The sequence below is a fragment of the Staurois parvus genome, unplaced genomic scaffold (assembly GCF_062004578.1).
Source record: "Staurois parvus isolate SC_StPar_1 unplaced genomic scaffold, SC_StPar_1.0 ptg001506l, whole genome shotgun sequence".
In the NCBI taxonomy this organism is placed as follows: domain Eukaryota; kingdom Metazoa; phylum Chordata; class Amphibia; order Anura; family Ranidae; genus Staurois; species Staurois parvus.
In genome coordinates, this window is record NW_028319302.1 from 413,479 (window position 1) to 421,747 (window position 8,269).

Consider the following 8,269-nt stretch of genomic DNA (forward strand, 5'->3'; position numbering starts at 1 on the left):
TTCCTACCTATGTTTATTCTTTTGTGATTCAGTCAAAAGATACATCAATCACAGGTAATGGAACCAGCAGACTACAGTAATAAAATGTAGGAGCACACCTTTGCCACTCTGAACAAGGCTCACAGTAGTTTCTCACATGTGCATGTATCCCAGGCAAAAAGAAACACTGTAAAATATGTTGTTTGGTGTTTTCATATGCTAAGTGACCCCCCCAATCCCCCCTCCCCAATGGGATGTGTATTTACGAGGTCCAACACTGTTTTCTTATAAGGACCTAGCACTGGTGAACTGCAAAATGAGGGAACACGTTTTTCTTGTTCAAACAATTTTATTAACAATAAACCGGAATGACACAAACAAGGAGACATTGTTAATGTATACTAGGCATTAAAGTGGCAGTAGGACATAATAAAATGAATGAGGGTCAAGGTATTAATGCCTATACATTTCTAACGGAAACAGGTAAATAAAAGTTAACAACAGATCACAATATGGTATCAGCCAATCATAGCAATGTCTCCCAAGTGCATTAAAGAAATAGGGGGAAGTTTGGAGGGGGTCAGACAGGGGTGGAAGGGGAAGAAGAAGAACAACCATGACTCCATGAACATTCATCAAGTTTACAACAGCCCCTACGTGCTACGTACGAGGGGCTATTGACAATATCCTTGGCGCACAGTACAGAACTCAAGGGAGAAGGAGTGATTCGTCAAAGTTAGGCGGGAGGAAGCGCTCTACCCAGGGGCTCCATATGCGCAGGAATTTAGGGATCGTGTCGAGAACTGTGGCTTCCACCTTTGCGTGTATCATGGTTTGTGTTATTCTGGTTTTGACGGCCGCAACACTTAGGGTGGGGGATTTCCAAGACTTCGCTATAACCTGCTTAGCCGCTGTCGTAACTTGCATAAGGAGCTTAAATTGTGAGTTGGAGATGCCAGGAGGGCATTGATTGAGTAGGGCTGTTGTTGGGTCGGGCTGTATAGTGATAGTGCTAAATGTAGATCTCATGGTGAAAATTTCATCCCAAAATATTCAGGCTACAGGGCAGTCCCACCACATATGGTAATGTGTTCCCAGATCCGTACAGCCTCTAAAACAATTGGGTGAGTAATTAGGGGTAAATTTTGCGATTCTTGCTGGGACCAAGTACCAGCGGGTTAAAACTTTATAATTCGTTTCCAATGCTACAACGTTCTGCGAAGCCGATTTTGTGTTGGCCCAAATGTGGTCCCAATCAGACGGGTCAAATTTCTTACCTAGATCCACTTCCCATTTATGGGTATATAGAGGGGGGGACGTGGTGGTCGAAGTGGCGAAGAGTGAGTATAAGCAGGAGATAAGCCCACGTCTATGAGAGTCTTTGCAACACGCTCGTTCAAAGAGAGACATGGTGTCTGGTCGATTGGTTATTGTAGCGTAGGGGGCGTAAAAGTGTTGTAGCTGCAAGTATCTAAATATCTGGGAGGCTATGCGTTTCCCACAGTGAGGCAAAGGATTTAAACTTATTCCTCTGTAGGAAGTGATGCGTACGGAGCAAATTAGCAGAGGACCAGGCTTTGAATAAACGGGGTGTCTGCCAGGCTGGGGGAAAAGCTGGGTTTCGTAGAAACGAGAGCATAGGATTATGCAGTGATTGGAGGAGATAATGGGTTTTCAGTTTATCCCATAAGGATAAAAAGTGAGAAGTGATGGGGTTGGTTATAGAGCGGTGGTCTATTGGCCCCAACCAAAGTAGGTTAGCTGTGGATAAGGGATCACATTCTATTGATTCAAGTGCATGATATTTAGGTAACTGGGCTAAATGCGCTGCTTGATAATATTTGCCGATGTCGGGTAGGCCTAGACCTCCATCGAGCTTAGGGCGGTATAGGGTGGAGCGGGGTATACAAGGACGAGTATTTCCCCATACATAGGAAAAGATGCGACGCTGAAGTGTGCGGAGGTAATGAGGGGGGACTGGGACTGGAAGGAGAGGGAATACGTTTTTGAGCACCAGAGCTACCAGGCTCCGACTGTTTAACATTTTTCTAGACTTTTCAAGAATAGGGCGATATAACTGGACAGTTCCAAAATTGTCTCAAGATACCTCCTAGCTCTGGCACATCAGGCATCTCAGAGGTCTCTGAGGCCACCTCTGGTTCACCCAAAAAGTCCGCTAGAAGAAGAGATATTTTCACCAGTGGTTATCCCTACATTATTATCAAATTTTTGTTCAATGAGGTTAAGTGTCTTCTTCTGCAGTCCCTATAGACTTTCCAGGCTCTGAGCTTTTTTTCCTTACCACGGCAAAGTTCCCAGACCAGTGAAAAATCTCTTCCCAATCTTACACTGTGCAACAGGACTAGGGGCACAGCCACTTCACGGCAAACAAGTTCCCAGCTGATCTCAAAGTTCACCAGTGCTGTTGGGTACTTATTACAGTTGCCATGCATGCACACCACTCCTGTCTGGTGCTAGGTCAGCTGTTCAGAGTTCACAAACCGGGTGTGGACTATGGTAACCAGGCTCCCTGAGTCCATGAGAGCATGTACACTTTTCCCCCTTACCTTCATCACAGAGCTTAGCATGTCTGGATCTGCAACTAGACCTGGTAGAGCAAACAAGGACATCCATCTAACTAAACCACACTCCATAGGATTCAGGGGTCACTTAATAGCAATGTAACCCCACTCATGGCATCGCCAGCTTTGGAGATGGCCATGGGTTCTGCCAAGACTTCTGCCAACTGGGATCTCTCCGCAGGAGACAGTCCTCCAATCACTCTGGCCAGCCTCTCAGCACACCCCATAGTGTAGCATGCATAAGGAAGTTTTATTGGACAAAATAAAATCAATGGTTGCACTCACAAACAACTGTGGAGTAGAGAGGCTTGTCAGGTGGCTTGGAGGATAAGTCCAGAGTCCGTGTATGAATTATCCCAGATCCCCACCTTGGCCACTGGCTGGGGAAAGCATGGCTGGAAGTTGAAATAACGATGCCGGCAGACATAGAGCTGCTGCAAGGTCTGGGGTCCAAGAGCCGAAAGCCTCCTGCTGTCACCACTGTGTACCCCAATATACAGGAACACGCTTCAAAGAAATCCTGCTTATTTGCAGGTTGATAGTATGGAGGGAAGAAAAAAAACCTGAGCTGATTACCCTGAGAATCATTTGAGCAGACCTCATGGTCAGCCTATTTACAACCTTCCCTATAACTTCTATCACATTCCTCATAGAGATTACGCTCTATGAGGATTCCGCTCTCACCCACACAAATCTAGATAATCCATGTATGTAAAAACCCGCTTTCATTTTAAAATGACTGCAGATTAAATGAAAAACTTCAGGTGAAACAGAAAAGTCTACCAAGATATGTGCATTTAGTTGTAATTGACCTGTAATAAACTTTAGTTTTTGAAAGGAAAAAATATGTTCCATATACATTTTGGACAGAAAAAAAAGATGCATTGTTTCACATATAGTCATGCTTTTTCTCTGCTAACATGTATGTATTAAAACCAACTTTCAGGCATTTTATGGGCCAGCATTCTAATTTGGTTGAAAGCCTTTTCCATAAAATTCTTTTGCCAAGTATTTTAGGAGGTAGGTTTCCATCTGTATCCTCAACCCTTTTCAAATGCTTGGCATGTGAGTGGCATGCAGAATGTGATAACACATGTGGCAACTTGTACACACTTTTTTTTTTTAATGTTTACAGAGCTCTGCGGTGTGGTGCTTGACGAATTCTTCTGAACGAAAAACACAAAATAAATGTTCATAAGGGTACAGTAATGGTCTGATCTTCAAAGAGGAATATCCTCAACCCCTGTACCCATTGGAGTGTAAGGCTACTGACAGGAGCAAGGAACTCTGGTCCATTCAGACCAAAGCCATGTGGACTGCACTCCTTAGGGACTTGCCTAAGCCTTTCTCTAGGTACTTGGTAGGTGCTCTCCTAAATAAAGACCCCTGATGGGAAGAGGAAAAAGACCTGAAGGCCACAAGCTCTTTGTCCAACATCATGGAAGTCCCCAAAAACCATGCACCGTCTGTCAGTAGAAAAAAAAAATAAAAATAGCCACCTGTGCAGTTAGTGCAAGAGCAGAACACAAGCCTTTTGGCCAGTATAAAAATTTGTTCCAGACTAGCCAAAAGGCCTGCCCAAGAAGCTGATAATAAGTGATGAGTGACCAAGTGCAAATGACACTCAGTGGGGTCCTAAACGCATTTTTTTTTTTTTCAGAACCCCTTCCCTTGGGTGGCACATCACCAGAAGCTCCTTACATCTCCCAGCGCCTGGCCAGACATATGCAGCCCTATTCCACCAGAAAGCCATTAGTACTAGTCTTGCCTACAACTGGGGACAAGCCTAGCAAACCAGGCCAGATTCAGCCCAGAAGGAAAAGGATCTCCCCCCAAGTACCCACATTATTACATTAGAAATTACTAACTAGTGGCTAGGGATCCTGGCATTCTGTTCCCACCTCAGGGCATTTTAGATAGAAGGCAATTAACCTACCAGCATATCGTTGGAGTGTGGAAAGAAACAGATGCCCCCAGACAAAACCTACATGATGAACACAGAGAGAACATGAGAACTCCAAGCAGATAGTGTCCTGGCCCAGATTCGAGGAAATGAAAAGTGTTGCAAGGCAGACTAAGCCACTTTGCTACCTTCCGCTATGATAGCAGCCATTAAACTCAACGGGGCTATTTATTAAAACTTAAGAAATCCGATTCTGGAGCAGCTATACATAGAAACCAATACATTTATAACTGTAGCTTGGTTAGTTAAAGCAGAACTCCACCCAAAAGGGGAAGTTCCGCTTTAATGCTTTGTCCCCCACTCCCCGTTAAGGATTGCTACCTTTTGGGGAGCAGGTACCCGAATTTGACAGGTACCCACTATCATTTCCAGTGCAATCACCTAAGGCGATTGGAAATGGAAGTTGTCCTCCCCCTCCCCGTAGTCTTCTGGAACACATGATAGGTCCCAGAAGACTACGGGACCATTCAAAAAGCGCAGCATGACTTGCGCATGCACAGTGGGCACCCGGCTGTGAAGCAACAAGCTGTCACAGCCAAGTGCCCACACTAAGGATGCCAGTGCCGAGGAGCGAAGACGGACTGTGAAACCAGCCTTGGTGAGGACACCACTAGACTGAGGGACAGGTAAGTGTCTGTATTTTAAAAGTCAGCAGCTACAGTGTGTGCTTATCCCATCTGCAACAACAGAGCCATAAACCTGTCAGATATAAATAATAGAGATAAGTAGTCCAGGAGGTGGAATGCATCTTGTTGGACTTCACTCATAAGGTGCGTGCAATGTTTACAAAGTGGCTCAATTCCTGGAATTCAGCTTTATAAATGCGAGTCTGTTCTTTTCCAACTTCCTTTACCAGAAACAATTTGTCCAGCAAAAGTGGCAGTTATATAGTTGAGACAAACCATTTACCACTGACAAGGGTGCTTACAATAGACAGTTTTTATTCATTTATGTAAAACCTTTTACCAAAAGGAAAAAAACTGCTGTAACTGCTTATAAAGTGTTGACTGGAGCTCACCTTCAATTTGTTAGTCAAGTCCATCTAATATTACCCTCTTCCCAGATTGACAATGCTGTGGTCTAAAGGTGTTGCTCCTCCAGTAGAGTGGAGATACCCTAAGACAGGAAGTAATAAAGAAAAAAAAGCCTAAAACAAGAACACTAATGCAGCCATTACATCTAAGGATTGGTAAGCTGCTATATATTAAATTTTTTTGGCATTTAACATGGTTTTAAAACATGTTCCATGACATAACCAATGGCATGTACAGTCTTTACTCATGTACCAAAATATGTTTAAAAAACAACTGCAATTTTAAATAAAGTACACTTATTAATAAACTAGCCTACCCCCGTCTCCAGATGCATACCTACCTCACAATCATGCCTACATCCACTGATAATTGTTTGTATCTGGCCAGCAGAGATCTAGTCCATTGTCTGTACCTGCACAGTAGTTTCTCATAGGGTTTTAGGAGACCATCTTCCAAGTGTTACCACACAGGTGTTAAAAAAAAAAAAAAAAATAATAATCTTCCTTCCAAAGCAGAGGTGCTAGGTGTACAGTGTCATTCAAGTCTATAGTGACTAACTGCACAACCACAGACAGAAAGAAAATGTTTTGGCTGCAGCTGGGTTTTTACCCCTTAGTGACCAAGGGTCATCAACAGCCGGATAATCAAGTTTACGGTCTTGTCAATGGCATCAGTTTCAGACGCTTCTGAGATTATTCAGAATTCACTGAACATGAGCGGTTGATCTGCCACAAGCAGGCCTTCCATTCATATAGACTTGTATAACCATATAAAACCCAAAAAGAACAAAAACCCATTGACACAAGTTCTTAGGCTTGGTTCACACTTGTGCAAGGTGGTTTCCTGCTGCGGATCCGCACCAGCAACCGTACAGTGAAAGACAGATGCTTTCAGGTGCTATTACCTCTAATGGCACACCAAAACACACTGGAAATTGCACCCACACTGGGAACCACACTGCTCTTATGGTTCCCGTACAGGCTGAGATTCCACAAATGGTGCAGGAGGCACGACAGCCCAGTAAAATGAATAGGCTGCCGTGCCTGAGAAAGATGCGGCTCGTAGAAACCTGCATAGGTGTCAACATCCATATGTGTTCATACATTAGTCACATCCATATGTGTCTGTTAATTCTAACTCTAATTTGGCTACCTAAAAATTTTACTTTTTGAAGGACATATATCCATTTAAATTGATGGATATTTTGAATTAAAAGATTTACAGAACAAAAAAGGTGCTGTGTTGGAGGCTATGGAGGATGGATTGTATTTTATTTATTTTTTTTTCAATTAAAAGAAGGGAGGAACCCTGCACCACACGGACTCTTTTGGACTATAGACTGTTCTGATCCCCATGATTTTCATTTCCTATTTTTAATAAGGAACTATTACTTTTGATCTTCCACATTGTGAGATTCGCTCCATCCTTTCATAGCCTGATTATCCTATTGGAAGTAGGCTGGATGAAAATGTACCCTTTATTTCTAGACAATATTTACCACCTGGCATTTAACCAAAATTGTTCACATAATGAAAATGGTTAAATGTACACAAGGTATACATGATATACAAAATTAAAATGAATGAAAAATAAAAGGAGGCTGCAAATATTCTAGGTATCCAGTCACTATGTATGTGTGGTCCAGTAACCAAACACAACTAATAAATAATTATGTGAACAAGGTGGTGTCCACCAAAAAGCGATTACAGAAAGGACCAATGTGGTAAACCATGCAGAAATATTTTGAAAAACTTTATAATGTGTATATATGCATTAAAAAAAAGCCAAATCGTATATCAAAGAGGCAACTGAACAATACACCAATATCCATCACCTCACCCCAATGTTGTCTGTTCCCCTTAGAATCAAATAGAATGAACCATGATGTCACGGTATGGCCTTATGTTCAGGAGTAGAATTAGCCAGGCAGCGACTCAAACTTCGGTCATCTGTCTATATCACAAACTATTCCCACAACATAAGTCACTGGATATCACAATATCCTACTGAGGATTCAATTTATACCAGCTAAGGATCAAAGTACTTGGACTTTATACAGCACGACATCTATTCAGTGATATGGATAGTTCTTTCCAATCATGTTTGTATTCATTATTTTCCAACACTTTAGAGAGGCTAGCCCATAGGGTGGTGAGTAGTAGCCTGACAGATGACCGAGGTTTGAGTCGCTGCCTGGCTAATTATACTCCTGAACATAAGGCCATACCGTGACACCATGGTTCATTCTATTTGATTTTAAGGGGAACCGACCACGTTGTCTGGGGTGAGGTGATGGATATTAGATTGTACACCCCTTGAGGGTTAGGGACTGATGTGAATGTTCAATATATATATATGTGTAAAGCGCTGCGTAAATTGACAGCGCTATACAAGTACCTGAAATAAATAAATATTGGTGTATTGTTCAATTGCCTTTTTGATAAACGATTACCATTTTTTATGCATATTATAATAAACACAGATTTCCTAAATATTTATGCATGGTTTACTGCATTGGTCCTTTCTGTAACCGCTTTTTGGTGGACACCTTGTTCACATAATTCTTATGTATGGTATACAAGTCTATATTCAATGCAATGCTTTGTACATGTACAACTTTTAATAAAAAAAAAAAAAAAAAAAAGTGCAGATTTTTCGGGGGAATCTGATCAGGGCATGTGAAAATGACGCAGGCACATCTCTTAGTAAGT